At 46.4% G+C, this 23,117-nt stretch overlaps 1 long non-coding RNA gene across 2 annotated transcripts in view; it reads left to right on the forward strand.

Annotated features, from left to right (window-relative positions):
• LOC109493842 overlaps nucleotides 1-23,117 on the forward strand; it is a 34,365-nt gene that overhangs the window by 4,094 nt on the left and 7,154 nt on the right. For both annotated transcript variants that reach the window (XR_006589186.1, XR_002737554.2), the window contains exons 3-4: nucleotides 7,686-7,773; nucleotides 14,512-14,609. This is a non-coding gene — a long non-coding RNA (uncharacterized LOC109493842). The remainder of the gene's footprint in view (nucleotides 1-7,685; nucleotides 7,774-14,511; nucleotides 14,610-23,117) is intronic.

A 23,117-nucleotide genomic window follows, 5' to 3' on the forward strand; every position in this document is an offset into this window, starting at 1 on the left:
AGAAATTAACTTTCTTACTTTAATTTCATCTGCAATACATTCTTTTTGGTAGTGAAACTTTGAGAATAACCCAGTGCTGATCAACCTATTTTATTTTTTTAAAGATTTTCTTTTTGAGTAATCTCTACACCCAACGTGGGGCTTGAACTTACAACCCTGAGATCAAGAGTTGCATGCTCTACCGAGATCATGAGTAGGGGAGGGGCAGAGAGAGAAAGAATCCCAAGCAGGCTCCATGCTGAACTTCAAACCCCTGACCCAGGGCTGGTTCTCAGGACTGAAATGTCATGACCTGGGCTGATATCAAGAGTCAAACACTTGGGGCACTTGGGTGGCTCATTCAGTTAAGCGTCCGACTCTTGGTTTTGGCTCAGGCCATGATCTCACAGTTTGTAAGATAAGCCCTGTGTTGGACTCTGCACTGACAGTGCAGAACCTGCTTGGGATTCTCTCTCTCTCTCTCTCTCTCTCTCTCTCTCTCTCTCTCTCTCTGTGCCACCCCTTTCAGTGCTTTCTCTCTCTCTTTCTCAAAATAAGTAAAAAACATTTTAAAAAAAGAAATCAGACACTCAAGTCACCCAAACACCCCTCACTTTCCTACCTTTACTCACTACACTAAAAATCTTACAATGTAAATTGGTGATTGGGGACATTAATGTTCAACCTAACTGAAAATTTAAATATTTATGGGGGCACCTGGGTGGCGCAGTCGGTTAAGCGTCCGACTTCAGCCAGGTCACGATCTCGCGGTCCGTGAGTTCGAGCCCCGCGTCGGGCTCTGGACTGATGGCTCAGAGCCTGGAGCCTGTTTCCGATTCTGTGTCTCCCTCTCTCTCTGCCCCTCCCCCGTTCATGCTCCGTCTCTCTCTGTCCCAAACATAAATAAACGTTGAAAAAAAAATTTATAAATATTTATGAATGCAAAGTCAAGCAAGTTGAACAGATAGAATTGTCTATCATTGGTGTGGAAATTTTTGAAATAGAATACAAATAAAATGAATCTCAGATCATTTTCTTTTATTCTTTTTTGGCCTAAAATACAAACAAGCCAAAGGAACCTTAAAAGACCCATTTTCCCTCCATGACAACTATTATTAACATTTTGGTAGATTTTCTTCTCTTTTTTTTATGTATACACATATCACATCCCTTTCCTACTTTGTCAATAATAAGTAGTAGGAAGCTTATCTTGTAAAGTACTTTTTCACTCAAACATTATTGAGAATATCTTTCCATATCAGTAGGTCTACATTCACATCTTGTATGTGATTGTATGGCACAGAATTGTCTCCAATTTTTTTAAAAATTTTTTTTAATGTTTATTTATTTTTGAGACAGAGAGAGACAGAGCATGAACGGGGGAGGGTCAGAGAGAGAGGGAGACACAGAATCTGAAACAGGCTCCAGGCTCTGAGCGGTCAGCACAGAGCCTGACGCAGGGCTCGAACTCACGGACTGCGAGATCATGACCTGAGCCAAAGTCAGATGCTTAACCGACTGAGCCACCCAGGCGCCCCAAATTGTCTCCAGTTTTAAATATATCCAATTCTCCCCTATTATGAACAGCATGAGGTACATACAATAGTTCAAAATCCAATTAGGAATGAAAATGCAAATAGAAAACAATTTTTAATCAGAACAAAGAAATAAAACTGCCAAAAGATGCTAAAACTTCTCTGAACTTCCCCCCAAATGCCACCAAAAGTGTTGATGTGTAGAAAACTAATCATTTCAGCTAATTATTTGTTTCAGGCAACATGCCATTTGATTAACTTACTTATCCCATAAACTACTTCCAGTCAAATTGTTTTACATTTGGGGTTTTCAGACTCTTCTGAGCCACCAAATCCTGTGTATAACTCAGGAGCCCATGTATCAATCAGTAAGAAAGGAGCTGCTCTGGCTGAAGGGGCAGGGATGGGTACCAGTCCTTCAAAGGCCCCTGGTCTCTCTGAACTCACTGCAGTCATAAAGATTCTCCTTCTCCTCAAAAAAAGAAAAGACTCTTAAGCCTCACCCAGGTAATTGTCACCTTTCAAACCCACTTTTCAGATAGGGAAACTGAGATTCAGACAAAGGTAACAACTTGTTCAAGATCCCCCAGACCTGGAACATCCAGATCAGGGCTCTATCCCTTGCCCCAGGAGGCCACGGCCCCTCACCCAGGAGAACTGGGGACTAAGTGGCTTGGTTGCGGAGGGGTAGGGGCACAGGCAGATGGTATATAATTACATACCATACCACAAGATGGTATATAGTCTTGACCCTCTCCAATGACCAAACTCCCCTTTCCTCAGCCTCTTATCCTCAGAGTCATATGTGGGCCTTCAGGACAGACTGGACAGAGACTAAGGCAAACAGGGTCAGGAGGCACAGCCACCTGTCCAAGGGAAAACATCCTGTGATTTGAGGAACCAGAATTCAAAAACTAAGCCTGTTCCACTCTAAAGCCAATGTCATACGCCTAATTTGGTATTAGAAACCAGGCATAGGGGTGCCTGGGTGGCTCAGTTGGTTAAGTGTCTGACTTCAGCTCAGGTCATGATCTGGCAATTCATGAGCTTGAGCCCCACGTCGGGCTCTGTGCTGACAGCTCAGAGCCTAGAGCCTGCTTCAGGTTCTGTGTCTCCCTCTCTCTCTTCCCCTCTCCTGCTCACACTGTCTCTCTCAAAAATAAATAAACATCAAAAAATTTGAAAAAAAAAAAAAAAAGAAAAAAAAGAAACCAGGCATCGAGCTCAGACCTGCCACTTTCCAGTATGAGCTAAAGTTATCAGGGAAGACTTCTTAGAGGAGGCAATCTCACTGACAGAAGTTGGAAGATGATACTGACAGAGGTGTATACCCCATGCTGTTCATAATAGGGAAGAATTGGAATGTGTGAGAAGTATTTGAGTGTGCCTGGGTGGCTCAGTCAGTTGAGCATCTGACTTGATTTCGGCTCAGGTCATGATCCCAGGGTCATGGGACTTAGCATCCCGTCGGGCTCTGTGCTGAGCTTGGAGCCTGCTTAAGGCTCTCTCTCTCCCTCTGCTCCTCTCCCCAGCTCTCTCTCTCTAAAAGAAGAAGAAGAAGAAGAAGAAGAAGAAGAAGAAGAAGAAGAAGAAGCAGCAGCAGCAGCATTTGTGTCTCTGTGTGTGTCTATATGTGAACATGTATATGTGTGAGTGGGCCGGTGTGTGTGTGCACCTACCTGTGTGTGGTCTTGCATGTGAAAACCTCTCTGTGGGTGTGTGGGTACACACACACACACACACACACACACACACACACACACACACACAGTCATGCACACATGAACATGTGCCCATTCCACTGGGTTAATATTTTCCTGCCTGCGTCAGCCTGGTCCCAGTCAGCAGGCAGCTCACTGCAGGAACGTGCCCTATCTGATCTGGTCAGGGGCTGTGGGCCTGGAACAGGGGGCTTGAGTGGGCAGGAAGCCCATCTCAGCTCCCCCAGAGAAGGCTGCTCTCTCTCCACTCTCCTGCTCTGCCTGAGACAGGAGGCAGACCCAGAGGCCAGGCAGCCCCAGTGTGATGCTTCTTCCCTTCTCCCAACTCACACTGGGGCTCCCGAGTGGGGCAGACTGCCTGCCTGCCTCTAAAAGAGTAAAGCCAGCTGCTGCCCGAGTACCTCCCACTTCCCTCATCTTTGCCTAAATTCTGAGGCCTCCCCGCACACAGGGGAAATGCTCACAGGGTGCTCCCTTTCAGCAGGAAAGCAGCCTAGACTGTGCTAGCCGGTGTGAAGGTGGGATTTAATTTACAGCTTTCCAGGAACACAGTGACTGTACAAAGAGCCTATAGAGAGGTCTGTGTGGACAGGGACTGAGACACAGGCACCCACAGGCCTTGAGCCTCAGCCAGGAAGGCTCAGTGGAACACAGAGACCCCAGGCAGGGTGGGACCTTCCCAGTTCCCAGGCCTCTCCCAGTGTCAATGGAGGGTCTCTCCTTGCCTACATTGGTCCTTGTGGTGCAGGCTGGGCCAGAGTGGGCTGCACAGAGACAGTCTCTTCTGCTCTGGGCACAGTCTAAGGTCCAGGATGATTCAAACCCAGGTGTCCTGGCACCTAGCCCAGCGTGAGGATGCCCTAATGCATCTCTGTTTGGGAGATCCAAGGATGGAGCACAGAGAGAAGAGGGTGACTCCCAGGAAGAGGAGGTCCCCGGGGACAGCAACTGTTTCTCACGGTGCAGACTTCGAGGCTTCCCACCTCCCTCAGGCTACAACCTGGGCAGTCTCCTCCCCACCCTATAGCCATATTCTGCTATTCGTGGCCCTTGCCATGTTTGCCTTTGTGGGCCCATTCCTTCATAAAAAATTTTTTAAAAATTATATTATGTAACCATGTTGGTCTAAAGACAGATATATCAATGTTGTATATTAAAACATGTTCTTCAACCGACAAGTTCATTTTAAAATTTTAAAACAAAGCATCTTTTTGTAGGCCCTTAAATAGAACATCTTGGCAGACACAGCACCTTCCGTTTCCAAAGGAGAAGTCAGCCCCACGCATCCCCAGTGCCCTCTCCCACCGCACAAAAGCTGCCATCTCCCCAAGCCTGTCCACATGGCACCCTACTGCTCCAGAACAAATGAACCAACATCTTTCTCTTGTCCTCTCTCTCTCTCTCTCTCTCCTTCATGTAACAAACATGTCTACCTTCCCCTGCTTCAATCCAACCTCATCAAGACTTCTCCCAACTCTGTCCACTTTAGCTTCATCAGTCTTTTTTTTTTTTATGAAGTATTTTGAAGCTTATTTAAGAGAGACAGTGAGCAGGGAAGGGGCAGAGAGAAAGAGAGAGAGAGGGAGAGAGAGAATCCCAAGCAGACTCCATGCTCAGCACAGAGCCCCGACTCGGGGCTCCATCCCACAACCGTGAGATTACGACCTGAGCCGACATCAAGAGTCGGATGCCTACATCCGGATGCCTGAGCCACCCAGGTGCCCCTTTATTAAGTATATTAAAACAAATTCCCGGCGTTATGTCATTTCACTCCTATATTCTTCAATATTCTTCTATAAAATACATGAATATTTTCTTAATCACAGTACCATATGCAACGAAATGAACAATTCCATGGAATTAGTGAGTACCCATAATTATTTCAAAAAGTCTTTTTGCATTAATTTGTTTGAGTCAAGATCTAAACAAGGTCACACATTACACTGGGTAAGTGCTCTCTTAAGCAGGAGCTGCACCTCGTTCTCCCTCCGATTTGTTCATGTCACTGACTTGTAAATATGGTTCTGTGGGAAGTCCATGTTCTGGATTTATCTGTTTGCTTCTTTGTGGTGTCATTTAACTTTTACTCCATTCCTTATATTTTTTAGAATATTCAGGAAGTTAGCACTCATGGGTGTGATTTTATTTAGGTTCAATGGGGGGCGGGCAGAGGATCCTTTGTAGACCATGCTATGTGCCTTCCTTTTGTGTCCTATCCAGAGACAATATTCAGTTGCTTAGTGATGCTGACCAGTCAGTGGGTCCAGAAAGTGGCAGCCTGATCCCTCCATTGTCAAGTTCCCAATTAGCCATTCACTTTCTGGTTTCATCCTTTGATTTCTGCCTAAATCAACTTTAAAATCCTTCCACACTAGAAAAGAAGGATCAGATAGTGGTGGGGTGTCAGGTACCTGCTTAATTAGAGCAAAAAGAGGAGTCAGGATCAGGGAGGCTTTGTGAGAAAGCCGACTTAGGTGGTGGCAGAAAAGAGCAGTGGAAAACCCAGGGACCTCCTGGCCTGGAGCCTGAGTCTTGGGCTGGTTTGGGGTTAGGCTATTCACAGGGAGAGGCTCCCCGATGCAGGTGATGAGCTATGGTTCATAGCTCAGGCTTTATCCTAGGCAAACCTGAGCTTGAATCCAGTTTGGCTTCTTTTTTATTTAAATTTTAGTTAACATACAGTGCAATACTGGTTTTAGGAGTTGAATTCAGTGATTCATCACTTCCATACGTACCCAGTGCTCATCTCAACAAGTGCTCTCATTAATACGCATCACCCATCTAGTCCATCTCCCACCAGTTCAGCTTCTTAGTTGGTGTGGGTGGCTTTGGGATTTTTAATTGTGTGTCTTCATCTGTATGATGGAGATATACTAATCCTCACCTTGCAGGGTTGTTAGGAGAAGAGATTGAGTTGGTACACGGCATGGCAAGTGTCCAGTAGAGAATAAACATTTTGTGGAGAGGTGGAGAGGATGTCTGTTTGAAGAAAGGGAACCTGGATGCCCCCATCTGCCCTGACCAACTCTTGCCTGACGCCAGGTCCAAGCTAGAAGGGCTGAGGGCAGAGTATACTATGCTCATTCCACAGACAGCAAGACCAAAGCCCATGGACTTCCATCCAGATTTCTTTTTATTTTTTTATGTTTTTGAGAGATGGGCACAAGTGAGCAAGCGGCAAAAGAGAGAGAGAGAGAAGGAAAGAGAGAGAAGCAGGGTCACCAGGACTCATGTTTTACCCAAAGCAGGGCTCAAGCTCACCCCATGTGGGACTCAAATTCATGAACTTTGAGATCATGACCTGAGCTGAAGTCAGATACTTAACGACTGAGCCATCCAGACGCCCTTTATTTTTGTTTTTTATTTTTTCAATTTTTTTCTAAAGTTCAGCTATTTATTTTGAGAGAGAGAGAGAAGAGTGCGGGAGAGGCAGAGAGAGGGAGAGACAGAATCCCAACAAGCTCCATGCCATTAATGCAGAGCTGGACTTGGGGCTCAAACCCAAAAACCGTGAGATCATGACCTAACCCAAGATCAAAAGTCGGACGCTTAACCAACTGAGCCACCCAGGCGCCCCTCACCCAGGTTTTAAGCTGCTCCAGCCAGGCGTGTCTGCTCTCTTGGCCCTTCCCAGTGCAGCCTGGCCGCTCAGCAATCTGGACTTGACTCCCTGGTTGCCCCCTTGGGTCTGGGGGCGGGGCTGCCCCAGGCTGCCTGCAATCACTAGCTCCATCAAACAAGCAGTCAGCTCACAAAGTATCTGGGGGATTCAGGCGTGACAGGACCTGGGGCAGGCAGCCTCCTAGGGATTCCCCAGCCTGCACAGCAAAGTGTGCATAGGTGCACAACAGATATATGTTAAGAGAACTGAGCTCCCCTTTCCCTGAGTGGGAGAGAAATAGGTTGTCAGGGAGGAGGACTATACCTGTGGGTGGGGCAAGGGGGCGTGTTTTGGGAATCCCAGAATTTGCGGCTCCAACATCCTGAGTCCTGGGGCGAGCAGCTAGAGCAGGGCAGAGAGCCACGAACTTTTCAATCCTGCTCCTGTTCCAGACTGTTTACTCCTTCCCTGCCTGCTTCCACCCACAACCCTGGCCCCAGGTAGCCTCTCGCTTTGTGAGTCAGCAGTAGTAGCTGTGGGGTGGAGGGTCAGAAGCACCCCCTCTCCCTAGCCACCACATCCTTTTTACAACATTCATTAGTCTGGGCACTAGCATCCCCTGCTGAAGATTTAACTTCACTCCTTTGACCTGAATCCCCTGGAGGCACCACCATGAGCTCTCTCCTCAGACACCCTACAAGAGACTGGCATGACCAGCCTTAGAACTAGGGTGCTACTCTGAAGGGAGACACATTGCTGCGTCCTGCCCAGCCCACACACCTTCATTGTGGCTTCCAAGTTTTCTTTTCCACATCACCTGTCGCACCTTCCTTGTTTTGTTGACTTTAGTGCTGTCTGTTTGCTCTGGCTAAGCCTACAGCCCAGGATGGAAACTCTGAACTCATGAAGTGTGAGCCTGAAAGACAGCAAGTTGGAGGTAAGGACAGAGAGGGGGTTGGGGGTGTGGAATATGAGAGAAGGCATATTCCCAACCTTAGTCTAAGAGCACTGCTGTTCACCCCCAGGAGGCAAGAAGGGTTGGGAGGTGCAGGGATGGGTAGACAGACTTTCCCAGCCTCACCAAGGGCAGGTTGTGTCCTGTAGTGTTAATTGGTTTTGAATCTCAGCCCCAGAACTCTGAACACTTCACTTCTCCAGGAGGTTTGAACACCCCTTGTAGGGCAGAATGCAAGTCCCCCTGGAGGTTACCTGCTTTCAACCCCTAGTCCTTCAGCTGAACAACACAGGGAATGGCACCCTTCCCCTTGTGAAGCCCCAGGACCAAGCCTTGCAAACTTTTCAAACACCTCCATTAGCATCTGTCACCCAACAGCCTCGAGGGGTGGCCCTGCAGGGATTATGGCCTCTCCCCATTTTACAGTGAGAAAACTGAGCCCCAGAAAAGGTAAAGGGAGATCTCCAAAGTCACTAAGAAAAAGCCTGGAGTAGAAGTGAGGGTTCCTGGCTGCTAGCCCAGACTCTTTGTCCCACTTCAAGCATCTCTCAGATCATGGGGCATGATGGAAAGGCGGCACCAGGCCCTGGGCGCTGGGGCAGGGGCCAGCACACCCAGACGTGGATATGCACGCACACTGCATGCCAGCACACACAACGCCACCCTAACCAAGGGCATGGGCAACCTGGGATTGACATGCTTTCCTCATATCCCCAGAGAGTACACCACTCAGACCCTTCAGTCCTTACTGCCTGCAGAGGGGATGAAAGAAAGCTCTGGCTTGATGCCCACCTATCGCACTCACTTCTCCTGACCTACCTATGTGGTCTGTGGGGTGCATGCCCTCTCAGGATTAACACGAGGGAGCCACCATGGCCTGCAGCCAGGGGCTTAAGGGATAAGCTTAGAGAAAACCACTGCTGTCACCATGGGCTTAGAATGCCCAGCCCTGCCACCTGGTCTAGCCAAGCCCTCCTTGGGGAGGATAAGCTGTCATCAGAGAACCCTTCTCACCTGCCACCCACCCAGGCTTCCTCTGATGGCTCACCAGGTTCTGAAGCTGCATTCTTCTTTCAGGGAGACACCTGCACCCATGCACATGTGTTCTGGGAAGAGCTATGAGTTCACCCATCACCCCTGACTCTTACTGCACCCACCCTCCACACCTATGGCCTACAACTTTGCACAACCCACATGAGCTGTTTGTGTTCAGGGACCTACTGGCCTGTATGTACAATCAGACATGGGCACACATCTCAGACTCAAGCATGTAACACAGCATATACCCTACATAGATGAACACACAGGTAGGTGTTCCACTCTCTAGGCCCCCTGCCCCTTCCTGGACCAGGGTCATATGAGGGTGAGGGGGTGAGTCACCTGCCAACCTGTGGAACCTGCTGAGCCAGCAGGATGGGAAGCCCTAAGCTGACAGATGTGGCTTCAGGGAACCAACACCCGATGTGAGGCCTGGCCTGCCACCAGCCTCCAGCAACCCTCAGTCCTCCACTTCCACAGAAAGACACCTCTACTCCTTTCAAATTTCAATTACACACACACACACACACACACACACACACACACACACACACACATATATATATAATTATATATATACATATATATAATTTTTTTAATTTATTTATTTTAAGAGAAAAGGAGAGAGAGCAGGGGAAGGGCAGAAAGAGAGAGAATCCTAAACAGGCTCCACACCAGCAGCAGCACAGAGCCTGACACGGGGCTCAAACTCACGAACCGTGAGATCGTGACTTGAGCCAAAGTCAAGAATCAGATGCTTAACCGACTGAACCGCCCAGGCTCTCCATAAATACTTTTAAAAATATATGTGTCTGCAGCTGAGCCGCCTGTCACTGTGCCTCAAGGGCTACAGTCAAACTTCTGCTATTAAATACAGATGCCCTGTGGGGAAAACCAGGATGGTAGCAGGACCTATCCTCTCTTCTCTCCCCTGTCTAAACCCAAGGCCTCTACCTATGCTCTGTCCATGGAAGCCCTCCCTATCAGTGATAATTCACAGGTCTCACTCTTAGCTTGCATACGCTTGAGCCAAGAGCTGCACTCTGGGCCCAGGCAATCCCTGTCCCCTATTGCCCTCTCCCACCTGGGTATTCCTGCTCAGGGGTCTGTTCTTGAGAATGGGAGCTCTCTGAGGATGTAGGGCAGTCCACAAACAGAGAACTGGAAGTTTCTCACCTCTGGGTGAGTGTATCACCCAGCAAAGGGAGGAAGCTGGTAAAGCCTACCTCCCCTGGCTCCTCATAATCTATTATGACTAACTCAAATCCTGTTGGTCTGAAGACTCTCATCAAGCTCCTAATATATCCCAGGCATGTCTGTAAATATCTGGTCAACTTTGTGTGTGCATCAAGATTCAGAAACCTCACTCTAGGCCTCACTATCTTCCTAGTCTGAAAATGTGAAGTATAGTGGTTGAGAGTATGGCCTCTGAAGCCAGATTCCTGGGTTCAAATCCCAGCTCTGCTGCTTGCTAGTTATTTCATCTCTCTATTCCCTAGTCACCTCATCTGTAAAAAGGAGACACTAGTGTCTACCCCATGAGGTTGCTGCAACTTATTAAATGAGTTAATAACACACAACAAATGCTTAGGAGAGGGCCTGGCCTATACTAAGTGCTAAGAGTTTGCTCCTATTATTCTCTCTCCCTCCACAAATTCAGCACCTTATCATCTGTCTCTAACAATGGAGTCTTCACGCGGCTGTCAACATGATCTAAACACAAATCTGAAGGGGTCTGTCCTGTACTCAAAACCCTTGCATGGCTCCCATGGCCTTCGGGATGGTGTGTGGTTCCCTAGCCCTGCTCAAAAGGCCCCTCACATCCACCAGCCTCACCATCTCCCCTCTCACTTTGCCTTGAGCACCTGGACTCCCCTGGGTCCTCTCTTCCCAGAACTTTCTGTCCTGTGATGTGCTGCTAAATGCTTAACAGCTGGCTCTCCGGGAAAAAATGTGTGCACCTATATACATACAGAAGTTTATTATAAATGCTATTGGTATAAAGCTGTAAAATAGCACAATTTACAAATAACACTAAAGTATACAGTGACCTTTATGGTAAATTCTACAATGCCAATTACTTTATGTAATACTTTCTTTAATTTTTGCCCACTCTAATATCTGTAGTTTACTCGGTTGCAGTTCATCCAGGATTTGACGAAATCTGACCATGAACAAATGCTTGATTACTATCTGATTCAAAAAAAGTCTTCACATCATTGACTAATGAGTATAGTTCTAACATAAATGTTGGTTGATATTTTTATTTATATTAAAGGGTAAGACAAAAGTAAAAGAACAAAGACATGTGTTGAAACTTTACTTACTTGCCAATGATGTAAGTGATCTTTTTTGCTGACTTGAATGATAGTTTTCAAACATTGGAAGAATGTTTCCTCAAGGTTTTGTGTTATTCACAATGTAGTGGCTACAGACATGACAAGCTTTTTTTTTTTTTTTAAGTTTGTTTTTTATTTATTTTGAGAGAGAGAGCATGTGCACATGGGAGGGGCAGAGAGAGAAAGAGGGAGGGAGAGAATTCCAAGCAAACTCTGCTGACAGTGCAGAGCCTGACATGGAGCTCGAGCCCACGAACTGTGAGATCATGACCTGAGTTGAAAGATCCCTGCTTGGGATTCTCTATCTCCCTCTCTCTGCCCCTCTCTTGATTGTTCTCTCTCTCTCTCTCTCTCTCCCTCCCTCCCTCAAAAGTAAATAAACTTTTTTTTTAAATAAAAGATACAATTTATATAAATAACTTCAAGAGTATGCACAATAGTAAAATGCAGTAACAATTAGAACGTGATGAGTTTATTACCTTTGTTTTTAAAAATTTACATAATTACAGGTCGCCTGAATGGCTCAGTCAGTTAAGCGTCTGACTTTGGCTCAGGTCATGATCTCCCAGTTCGGTTCGTGAGTTTGAGCCCTGCGTGGGGTTCTGTGCTGACAGCTCAGAGCCTGGAGGCTGCTTCAGATTTAGTGTCTCCCTCTCTCTCTGCTCCTCTCCCACTCGTGCTCTCTCTCTCTCAAAAATAAACACTTAAAAATTTTGCATAATTATACATTTATATAATTTAATTTTTAAAGCTTTATTTATTTATTTTGAGGGAGACAAAGACAATGCAAGTGAGGGAGAGGCAGGGGGGGTGGGGAGAGAGAGAATCCCAAGCTGGCTCCATGCCGCCAGCCAGCGCAGAGCCTGACTTAGGGCTCAAACCCACAAACCGTGAGATCATGACCTGAGCTGAAACAAAGAATTGGACACTTAACTGACTGAGCCACCCAGGCCTCCCTAATTTAATTTTTAATAATGGCTGTGTGTAGTAAACAGTTTGCAAAATTCCTGAAAACGTAACAGTTGGCTCTTGTGAACCTGTGGGGGTGGCTCCAGAACCTCCAGAACCTCTGCCCACAGCCTCCCTGGCAAACGCCAACAGGCCCTTCTAGACTCAGGGATCCATTACTCTGCCCTGACCTTTCCCAGGCTGGATGTGGGGCCTCCTGTGGGTCCCTGCAGCCATGTGAGCTTCTCTCTTTCATGGCCAGTGAAGGCTAAGCTACCTTACTTATTTTCAAGCCTGTTTTCCCTCTGGGTAGGGAGGGAGGGAATGAGCATGTGGACCAACAATCTTGTTCACCTCTGAATCCCTGGGGCTTAGAAAATGCCTGGCCGATAGAAGACACTCAATAAATATTCGTGGAATGAAAGAGGAGGAGCTGAGGAGCCTTGCAGAGGGACACTGGGGAAGAGACAAGATTAGGGAAGTTGGGGATGAGAGGTCTTAATCCAGGGACTCAGAATGTCTGGGAAGGAAAGGTGAGAATGTTCCCTACTTGTCCTGGGAGCTTTCTGATGAGCATGTCTGATCTGGCTACTTGCATGCTAACGCACCACTCTGCCCCCAAAGGTCCAGCCTCCCCTATCTGTACCCCCACTCAGCCCAAATTTCAGCTGAGTTTTCTCTTAGCTTCCAGGACTTCAGAAGTAACTTATAACAGAGACTCCCTGGTCTTCAGTGACCAGGTTAGGGGACACTTTGTCTTTGATAGGCAAACCCCAAGGAGATTCTTCCCATTTCACTGAGGAACAACTGAGATCCAGGGCTGGCAGGTGTCTGACCCAAGCCTTAGATGTCCCAGGGCTTCCTCTTGAGCTATGAATTGCCCCAACCCTGGCTGAAGGCTACATGCTACCTTGTTCCCCAGCTCATCCTGTCCATCTGCTTTGCCTCCTAACAAGACAGTCCTCACTCTCGTGGAGGAGCTAAGTGGTACAGCTCTTCCCCTCCCTCCTGGGAAGGAGCCCAAATAAGGAGGCACCTCATGCTCCCTGATCCACCATCACTTGCCCCTCCTACAGTCTAACCTGAATCCCACCTGCTTTCATGATACCTCCTTTCCTTCCCAGAAATGGACCTTGGCTCCCACCCTAGAAGTGAACTCACCAAAGAGCTGTTCTCCACCCCCCAGCCCCTCCCCAGCCCCATGGCAGAGCCAGGAGCCTAGCCCAACCCAGCTTCTGTCTCTGCAGTTCCTGAAGGCCGTCACTGAGTGAGGGCAGCCGGCCTGCTGGAGCCACCTCTCCCATCCTTGACCTTTGCCTGGGATATACCTCATCTACACGCTCTATACAACACATGCACACACCCTATCCTGGAGCCCAAGCTCCTCTGTCCACCTGTCCAGACTTGCCTGCTGTCCAGCTGGCTGACACACCCAACCCAGTGAGTCCCCTCTGGTGGAATGTCTCAGGTCAGAGAGAGAAAGAGAAAGAGGGAGCCTGAGGGGAAAACTTCCCATCATACCCATGGCTGACATCCCTTCCTCAGCTTAGGAAGTTCCATGAAGGACCCCAGGACCCAGGTCACCAAATGCCCCAGTTTTATGAATGGGCAAAGTGAAACTCAACAGGGAATTGAGGGTGTGGGCCCCAAGAGCCAGCCCAAGGCCTCAGGGGTGTTAGTCAGGGACAGGACTCGAGCAGGGGCTGGACCCTATGCATAGTCTCCTATCCCTGTCTCCTTGCTGCAAACCCAGAGGGCCCCAGTGAGGAATCTGGGAGTGTCAGAGGAGTCACAGGTGGGGCCCACCTCTGGTAGAGGACAAACTTGCCCAGCAGAGTTTTGGAGGTTGGACACCTCTGAAATCACCCCCAGCTCAGTGCTAAGGGGAGGAAAGAGGACAGGCTCACCTAGTAATCAGGGTTTCTTACCAGTGGCATACTAAATGGGGACCCGTGGAAGCAGTGCTCCCTGGGGACAAGCGATAAGGGTGCATCAACAGCAGAGAATTTAAAAACAATAATACTGACTAAAATACTACTTTAGTCAGTAGACTAAAGTAGTCAGAAAACTAAAAGTCTTCTCATTGCCATCAGCAGTAATTCTAAACAATGTTGGTAATAAAATACTTCCCCCAGATGGGGTGTGCCATTCCCACTGTCCCTCTCCCCACACCATTTTTCCCAACTCCAGATTCACCCCCGAATTCTAGACTATCAGATTCACATTATTTCTTAGATCATAAGACAATTTAAATTCCTTTGGAGAATTTATAGGTCCTCTTAGGACATCTTTTTCTGATTTTCTACCTCAGAGCATATCTGAAACATTAACCAATTCCTAGTAGAGTACTTGATTTATTTGTTACCCATTCATTCTTTCATTCATTCATCAACAGCCATGGAAACCCTACCAAGTGTGAGGTGCCTTGATGTGCCATGGAGAAAAAGTCACAGTCCCAGAGCTGGATGGCTTACATGCCACATACAGAAGCTGGTGAGTAAAATAAGAAGGTACAATGCAGATATGAGAAATAATAAGCACAGAAGCCTGTGGGAGTTGAGAAGAGGTGGCATCAAGGACGCCTTCCTGGAGGAAGGGACATCTAACAACTGAGAGGTGAGAAGGAGTTAGCCAATTAAAAGAAGTGTGAGGCAGAAAGGATAGCACACCCCCCCCCGCACCCCACTTCCCCCACCCCGCCCCCAGAAGAGACAACCCAGGCAAAGGTCCAGAGAGAGCCTGGGTACTGCCAACAGCAAAATTCTGTGTGGCTGGATAGGGTGGGAGTGCGGTGATGATAGTGGTTGGCCTGAGATCCTGAACCATCTTGTGCTTGCTCTTGAGAGTGATGCGGGGGCCACTGAAGGGCTGTAAACAGGGGAATGGCAGGCTATATTAATGTATTAGAAAGCTTAGCTCAGAAGGCATGAATTTGGGTGGGAAGAGCAAGAGTGGAGCAGAGAAATTGGTTAGGAGGCAGCCGCTTGATGAAGGCAGGAGATATGGTGGCTGGAACAAAGAGAGTAGCATTAGGGATGGAAAAGGAGTGTGAGCTTCAGCGAGGATGCTGAGGAGTGATTGACGATGGGAATGCAGGAGCAAGAGGTGTGGGTGACTCTGGATTTCACTAGGGCAGTGGCCCTGTCTGAACAAAGGGGAACAAAGGAGGAGGAACAGACTTAGGGCATAATCAGGTCTTATTTTCATATTTCTGATAAGAATTTCTCAAATTCACATCGCTTCTTCAATGTGCCTTCACATGTGTCAGGTTTATGATTTTGCAGATCAAGGCAGCCCCCAAAACACTCTTTCTGTGTAAGGAGGGATTACTCTGAAGAATTGAAATGACAGTTAGTGAGAGATGTGACAAAAAAAGAAAAGAAAAAGAAAAAAATATATATATAATATATATTTTTCATTAACTCCATCACGCTTTGCCAATCATTCTTTCCTTCAGGCCTGGGGCTAAGAAACAGACAAGACCTGGCTTCATAGGATTGACAATCTAGTAAATCAAAAAGTAATACAGGGTTGGGTGCCTGGGTGGCTCAGTCAGTTAAGTATCCAACTCTCGATTTCGACTCAGGTCCTGATCTGTTTGTGGGATTGAGGGGGCTCTGCGCTGGGCATGGAGCCTGCTTGGGATTCTCTCTCTCTCTCTCTCTCTCTCTCTCTCTCTCTCTCTCTCTCTGCCCCTCCCCTGCTCACATGTGCACCCCCCTCCTCTAAATAAATAAACTTAAAAAAAGTAATAGAGGGTTATAAAGTATGTGCACTTTCACATAAAACATTATTCTTGCCTCTTTGTTGTTGTCTTTACAAATGCATAGGTTTTATTATCAAAGCAATAATGCCTATCAAAGATATGTGAAAACTACAAAAAATAAAAGCAAATTGCTCACAATTCAGAAACAACACAACACCTATTAACCCTTTTGCTCCTTTTCACTCTTTGATCTAAGTACTCTGTTGACATAATTGAAAACAGTTCTATATAAGCCTGTTGGTATAATGCCCTTTTCACCTAATGCCATGATTATGGAATAATGAGCTCTTCAGAATCATGATTTCAGTAGCTAAGAGACAAACCATACTTTATTTCATCTGTCTTCTATTGTTGGGTACTCAGTTTGTCTTCAACTTTGAAGTTTTATATTTCATTTTTTTCATGCATAAATATGTATTTTTATTTCAATGTTTCAGTGGTATAAATAACATTGCAATGAAGATATTTGGACAAAGCCTTGGTCTACATCTCCAATTAAATTCCCAGGAATAAAATAACTGGAACAAAGAATATAAGAAACATCCAGCTTTATTTTTATTTATTTATTATTATTATTTTTAAATTTATATCCAAGTTAGCATATAGTGCAACAATGATTTCAGGAGTAGATTCCGTAATGCCCCTTGCCCATTTAGGCCATAACCCCCTCCAGTAACCCTGTTTATTCTCCATAGTTAAAAGTCTCTTATGTTTCGTCCCCCTCCCTGTTTATATATTATTTTTCCTTCCCTTCCTTTCCCTTATGTTCATCTGTTTTGTATCTTGAAGTCCTCATATGAGTGAAGTCACATGATATTTGTCTTTCTCTGACTAATTTCACTTAGCATAATAACCCCCAGTTCCATGCACGTAGTTGCAAATGGCAAGATTTCATTCTTTTTGATTGCCGAGTGATACTCCATAGTGTGTGTGTGTGTATGTATGTATATATATATATATATATATATATATATATATATATATATATACACATATATGTATATGATATATACCACATCTTCTTTATCCATTAATCCATCAATGGACATTTGGCCTCTTTCCAGACTTTGGCTATTGTTGATAGCTGCTATAAACATTGGGGTGCATGTGCCCCTTCGAACCAGCATACCTGAATCCCTTGGATAAATTCCTAGTAATGCAATTGCTGGGTCATAGAGTAGTTCTATTTTTAATTTTTTGAGGAAACTCTACACTCTTTTCCAGAGTGGCTGCACCAGTTTGCATTCCCACCAGCACTGCAAAAGAGAGCCTCTCTCTCCACATCCTCGCCAACATCTATTGTTACCTGAGTTGTTAATGTTAGCCATTCTGACAGGTGTGAGGTGATATCTCATTGTGGTTTTGATTTGTATTTCCCTGATGATAAGTGATGTTGAGCATTTTTTCATGTGTCAGTTGGCCATCTGTATGTCTTCTTTGGAGAAGTGCCTATTCATGTCTTTTGCCCATTTCTTCACTTGGATTATTTGGTTTTTGGGTGTTGAGTTTGATAAGTTCTTTATAGACTTTGGATACTAACCCTTTATCTGATATGTCGTTTGCAAATATCTTCTCCCATCCCGTCAGTTGCCTTTTAGTTTTGCTGATTGTTTCCTTCCCTGTGCAGAAGCTTTTTATTTTAATGACGTCCCAGTAGTTCATTTTTGCTTTTGTTTCCCTTGCCTCTGAAGACATATTAAGAAGTTGCTGCGGCCAAGATCAAAGAGGTTTTTGCCTGCCTTCTTCTTGAGGATTTTGATGGCTTCCTGTCTTACATTGAGGTCTTTCATCCATTTTGATTTTATTTTTGTGTATGGTGTAAGAAAGTGGTCCAGGTTCATTCTTCTGCATGTCGCTGTCCAGTTTTCCCAGCACCACTTGCTGAACAGACTGTCTTTATTCCATTGGATATTCTTTCCTGCTTTGTCAAAGATTAGTTAGCCAAACGTTTGTGGGTCCATTTGTGGGTTCTCTATTCTGTTCCATTGATCTGTTTTTGTGCCAGTACCATACTGTCTTGATGATTACAGCTTTGTAATACAGCTTGAAGTCTGCAGCTTTATTTTAATGCTTTATATATTTATCTCTTAAAACCATCAGTTTTATGGTGTAAGGTGAGGATCTAATTTTTGCTTTCCAGAGATGAGAACGGATCTTCTTCAGGTATCCCTCTCACCCCCAATCCTAGCCCCCAGCTTCTTCTACTTCCCTCAGAGATAATAAAGATGAAATCAAGAGGTGACATTACAAGCTGTAATTCTCTTTGCCCTAATTACAAGAAAGTGTTTTTCCTTGTTCTATGAGTAACTGGCTTTCTCTTAAGTGTCCTCACTTTCTGATGAGTAATTGGAAATGTGCTTCTGTTTGTGAACTTTGTCAAAAGCACTTGTGCCAAATCAGCTAAAAAGCCCTTGCAATGCTCAAAAGTAAATAAAATAAAAAGGGATACCATAATATGACAAGGAATAACCAAGTTAATAGGTGTACAGCACTCACCACAGTGTCTGGCACTATTAAGTGCTCAATAAGTAGTATTTATTCACTTGACATTCGCTGAGCCCCTACAAGAAGCCAGGCACTGTGCCAGGCTCTGGGGACCTGGCAGTGGCCGAGATAAACACAGTTACTGCCTTCCCAGAGTGTCCTGTCTGGTGGGCAAGATGGTCTTAAACACATGACTATATGAATAAGTAGTGGATCATAAGTATTACATGTCAAAGTACTGGGGGCCGTGAAAGTGTATCATAAGGGAGAGGTAATAGTCTGAGGGGACATCAAGGAATTCTAAAAAGGGACGTGTTAGTCAATTTAATAAATGGAGATTTTAGATCCAGGCTGGATGGAAGCACTGCCCAAACGTCATAGGTGCAGGTAGAGAGGATTCAGGGCTTCCTGGCAAGGCCTCCACCCAGTACTCTTTCAAAAGCCTGGTAATAAGTGCCTAGCCCCAGAGTCCAGCTAACATAGGGGTGAAAGGAAGCAGAGTGCCAGGGCAGAGTGTGAAGGCAAGGAATGTGGCAACTCCAGGTAAGGAAGCCCAGTGGAGGCCAGAGGCTGGAAAGGCAGGGGTACAGGCTCTGAGGTGCACACATGTGGAGGACGTCTACACCACAGGGAAAAGCCCATTTGGAGACCTATATGAGTGGCTGGAGATAAGGAGGATGTTGATGATAGTGAGGGGGGAAGCAGAGATGGGCAGTGCTGGTGAATCAACAGAGGGGATGGTGGAAGCTGATGACAGTCCAGAGGACTTAGAGATGATGGGGACTGGGACAGGGGGTGAGGGGTGTGGTGACCAAGGTGATGAGGATGACAGGGACAGGTGGTGACATCAAGGTGACAAGGGAGATGGGAGTGGAACTAGCCAGTGACAGGGTTGGGGTAGAGGTAGTTGATAAAGAAGACAGGGCAGGCTCAGATAACGACAGCCTTGGGCATGGGGCTGGGACAGGGATGGTGGCATGCTGAGGAAGGTAACACAGTGATGGGAACTAGGTCAAGTGAAACCATGGTTAAGAAAGGGCCAGTGGTTGTGATGCAGGGATGACGGTGAGGGTGACAAATGAGTGACAGGGTCGGAGATGAGTGGTGACCATGAATGTGACCCAGGGATGACAGGAAGTGTGAGTGGTGATGATGTCTGTGCTGGTGGCAAACTAGAGACACCCACTCCACCCCCTCCCCTGGGCCCATTTCAACACTAGAACTGTTTCCTAGGCCGCAGGTTCCATGACTCAGTACCACACATCAGCCAGCCTAGATAAGATCTCCAGGTGCAGCCACTGCCACGGGGGCTGGCTGAGTGCCCTTCCCGGCTGTGCCCAGGCCCATCAGGGGGCCAGGGTATGGAATGTTGGTGTTATCTCTGCCTCCTCCCTCCTGGGTTCACATCCACAGCAATATGAGGTCCACCAAGAACTCCTAACCTTTCTCTTCTTGAAGAATACAACTTTTGCCACAAGTGCCCTGGCCAGGGCTTTGTCTATTCCCCCAGCTTTGTCTATTCCACAACTGATCCCATTAGAAGTTTCTGGGTCCTCTAATGCTTTGTCATAACCATTCCCTGAAAAGAGAGAGAAAGGAAGGTGAGCTTCAAGGATGGGGAGGGAGCCTGAATAATTCCATCTATTCCTCCTACATGTATCTATTGAGCCCCTCGCATACCAGGAGCTAGCTGTCACAGCCGGACCTGTGGTTCCCCCTCTCCCTGAAGCTCGGTCTGGGGGGCAGACATGTAGATGGCAGTCATCCTCGAGAGAGTGCTATTCCCTTGAGATAGATGCTTTTCAAAACCTGAGGAGAGTGGGTCCCATTAAAGAAATTCTCAGGACTTGTGATGGTGACCCTTCTGCCCTTTGCTCAGCTGAATACCTTAAACAAAACAAAACAAAACTTAGAGTATACCAAGGAGAGAATGTGAGTACGGAGATGAGAAGGGAAAGAAAATCAGTGATGTGGCTGGATGCCAGGGTGCTAAATAGGATGAAGTGCCAAGATAAAGGTGCCATTACAGAGGAGCCAAAATGATTTCCAAGAACAGGGATGTCTAATATTCAATTTGAGCATGTTGGGTTTGTGCAAAGTAAACTCTCTCCAACTCCCCAAGCCTTCAGCACGATTTGTTACTAACATAAAGACCTGCCATGAAAAAGGGAATTCTCGGGGCACCTGGGTAGCTCAGTCAGTTGAGATCCTGACTTCGGCACAGGTCATGATCTCACAGTTTGTGTGTTCGAACCCCATGTCGGGCTCTGTGCTGACAGCTCAAAGCCTGGAGCCTGCTTGGATTCTGTGTCTCCCTGTCTCTCTCTGCCCCTCCCCTGCTCATGCTCTGTCTCTCTCTCTCTCAAAAATAAATAAACATTAAAATTAAAAAAAAAAAAAGAAAAAGGGAATTCTCAAAGGAAAAGAAAAAGGGATTTCTCTCCCTTTCTTTTTCTTCCTTCTTCCTTCCTCCCCCCCTTCTCCCTTCCTTCTCTTCTTCCCTTCCTTCCTTCCTTCCTTCCTTCCTTCCTTCCTTCCTTCCTTCCTCTCTCTCTGTTTCTTTCTCTTTTCCTTCCTTCCTTTCTTTCTCCCTCTTTCTTTCTTTCTTTCTTTCTTTCTTTCTTTCTTTCTTTCTTTCTTTCTTTCTTTCTTTTCCTTCCTCCCTTTCTTCCTTCTTTCCCTCCTTCCTTCCTCCTTCCCTCCCTTCCTTCCTCTCTTTCTTTCTCTTTCTTCCTTCCTTCCTTCATTCCCTCCCTCCCTCCTTCCTTCCTTCCTTCCTTGCTTCCTTCCTTCCTTTCTGCCTTCCTTCCCTCCTCCCTTCCTTCCTCTCTCTCTGTTTTCTTTTTTTCTTTCCTTTCCTTTTCTCTCCCTCTCTCTTTCTTTTCTTTCTTTTCCTTCCTTCCTTCTTCCCTTCCTTCCTTCCTTCCTTCTTCCTTTCCTCCCTCCCTTCCATCATCTGAATCTAAGACTCTTTTTGGAACACCAGAAGCGAATTGCAGAATGCTAGAGCTGGAGAAGAAGTTAAGGATCAAATCGTCTCATGCCAACACCCCTGTGATATTGAAGGAGAAACTGAGGCAGGGTGGTAATGGATCTTGCTCTGAGTCTCAGAGCAACCTGGGGCTCTTGACACCCAGGCTTCCCACCACACTTCCCTGATCTGGTCATGTGCATCTGGTCTCCATAGAACACAATGTCTGGCCCCGGCTGGCTCCTCCCTGCATCCCTAGCTTGGTGCTAGATGGGCTCAAAGAGGTCACTAAGCAAGAGCCCCACACTTCGGTTTCTCAGATCCTCCCTAACCAGGATACTCTCTGATCAGGCCTCACCCACCTTCCCAGTCTCATCTGGTACTCTAAGCTCCAGCCACACTGAATTCCTTCCAGCTTTTCTCAAACACTTGATCTCCTGCCACTAGGCCTTTGCACAAGCTGTTACCTCTACCTGGAGTACCCCACCTGGCTAACCCCTTCTCATCCTTCAGGTCTCACTATAGGGATACAGGGCTGAATTTATGGGCAGATGGCCTTAGGGGCTTTTTAAGGCTATATGGCACTACAGAGGCCCCATGCTTAATTTAATACTGTTGCTGTGTTGAAATTCTAAATAATTTTTTAATAAGAAGCCCTGCATTTTCATTTTTCACTAGGCCCCAACAAGTGATGTAGCCAGTCCTGTAAAGGTGTTTTGTTCTGGTAAAATGTCCCAATTCCAACTTTCCTTTGATTGATTGTATTTGTAGTCTCCTCCACTAATTAGGCTTCAAGTTCCATGATGACAGGAACCATTTGGTAGGTTCCAGCTCTCCCTTTCCTAACAGTCCTCAGTGTCTCTTTGGGAATCCATTTTATACAGATGGCCCTGATAGCTCCCTTGAGGCTAGAGATGAAACAGGTGACTTAGGTTAATCCAATCAGATCAGGCCGTCCTCATGCCCCAGAGCCACCTCTGTGACCAACATGGTCCCATAAGAGGGCACCCTCTTTGCTGGGATTGCTGTCACAGAGACGCTCCCTCTTCTCTGCTGGACATCAATGAAAAGCATGGAAGTTGGAGCAACTGCCAGGGATCTTGGAACTACAAGAGGATTTAGGCTTAGGAGGAGGCTGACACTATGGAGGAAATAGAGGAGAGACAGAAAGGACGTGGTGCTAGATTAAGCCTCATCTGAAGTTTTCCTCTGATTTTTCAGTTCTGTAAGCCAATGCAGTACCATTGTTACCTAAGCCACTTTGAGTCAGAATTCCACTTTTTTGCATCTGGATGCTTCCTACCTGATACTATATGCATACATCTCGCTCATTATAATATTCCTGGCACCTACCACACCCTGGCATAAAAAAGATCCTCAGTAATCATTTGATGAAAGAACAAACAAACAAATGAATGAAATAGATGCAAGTCCTCTGGCAGAGAGACCAGGGATACTACTTTACACGTGAGACTGTTCCAGGAACCCTTTTGCAGAGTTTCTTCTACTGGTCGCCCTGATCCTGCATACCTCCAGAGACCTCTACAGGTTCCCCTCTTTCCTGGCTGGGCCCAAATCTCTAGGACAGCCCAGAGCTTAGTCACTTTCTGTTTATCCCCTGGCAGATGGGCATGCTGCGGTTTCTCTCTGCAGTTAAGTGTCTCTGGAGTTAGAAGCTAAGGGGTGAATGGCTTCACCAGTCACAGCATGTGACTCTTGATCTTGGGGTTGTGAGTTGAAGCCCCATGTTGGGCATAGAGCTTACTTAAAAAAATAAATA

Source organism: Felis catus, chromosome D4 (genome assembly GCF_018350175.1).
Source record: "Felis catus isolate Fca126 chromosome D4, F.catus_Fca126_mat1.0, whole genome shotgun sequence".
Taxonomy (NCBI): domain Eukaryota; kingdom Metazoa; phylum Chordata; class Mammalia; order Carnivora; family Felidae; genus Felis; species Felis catus.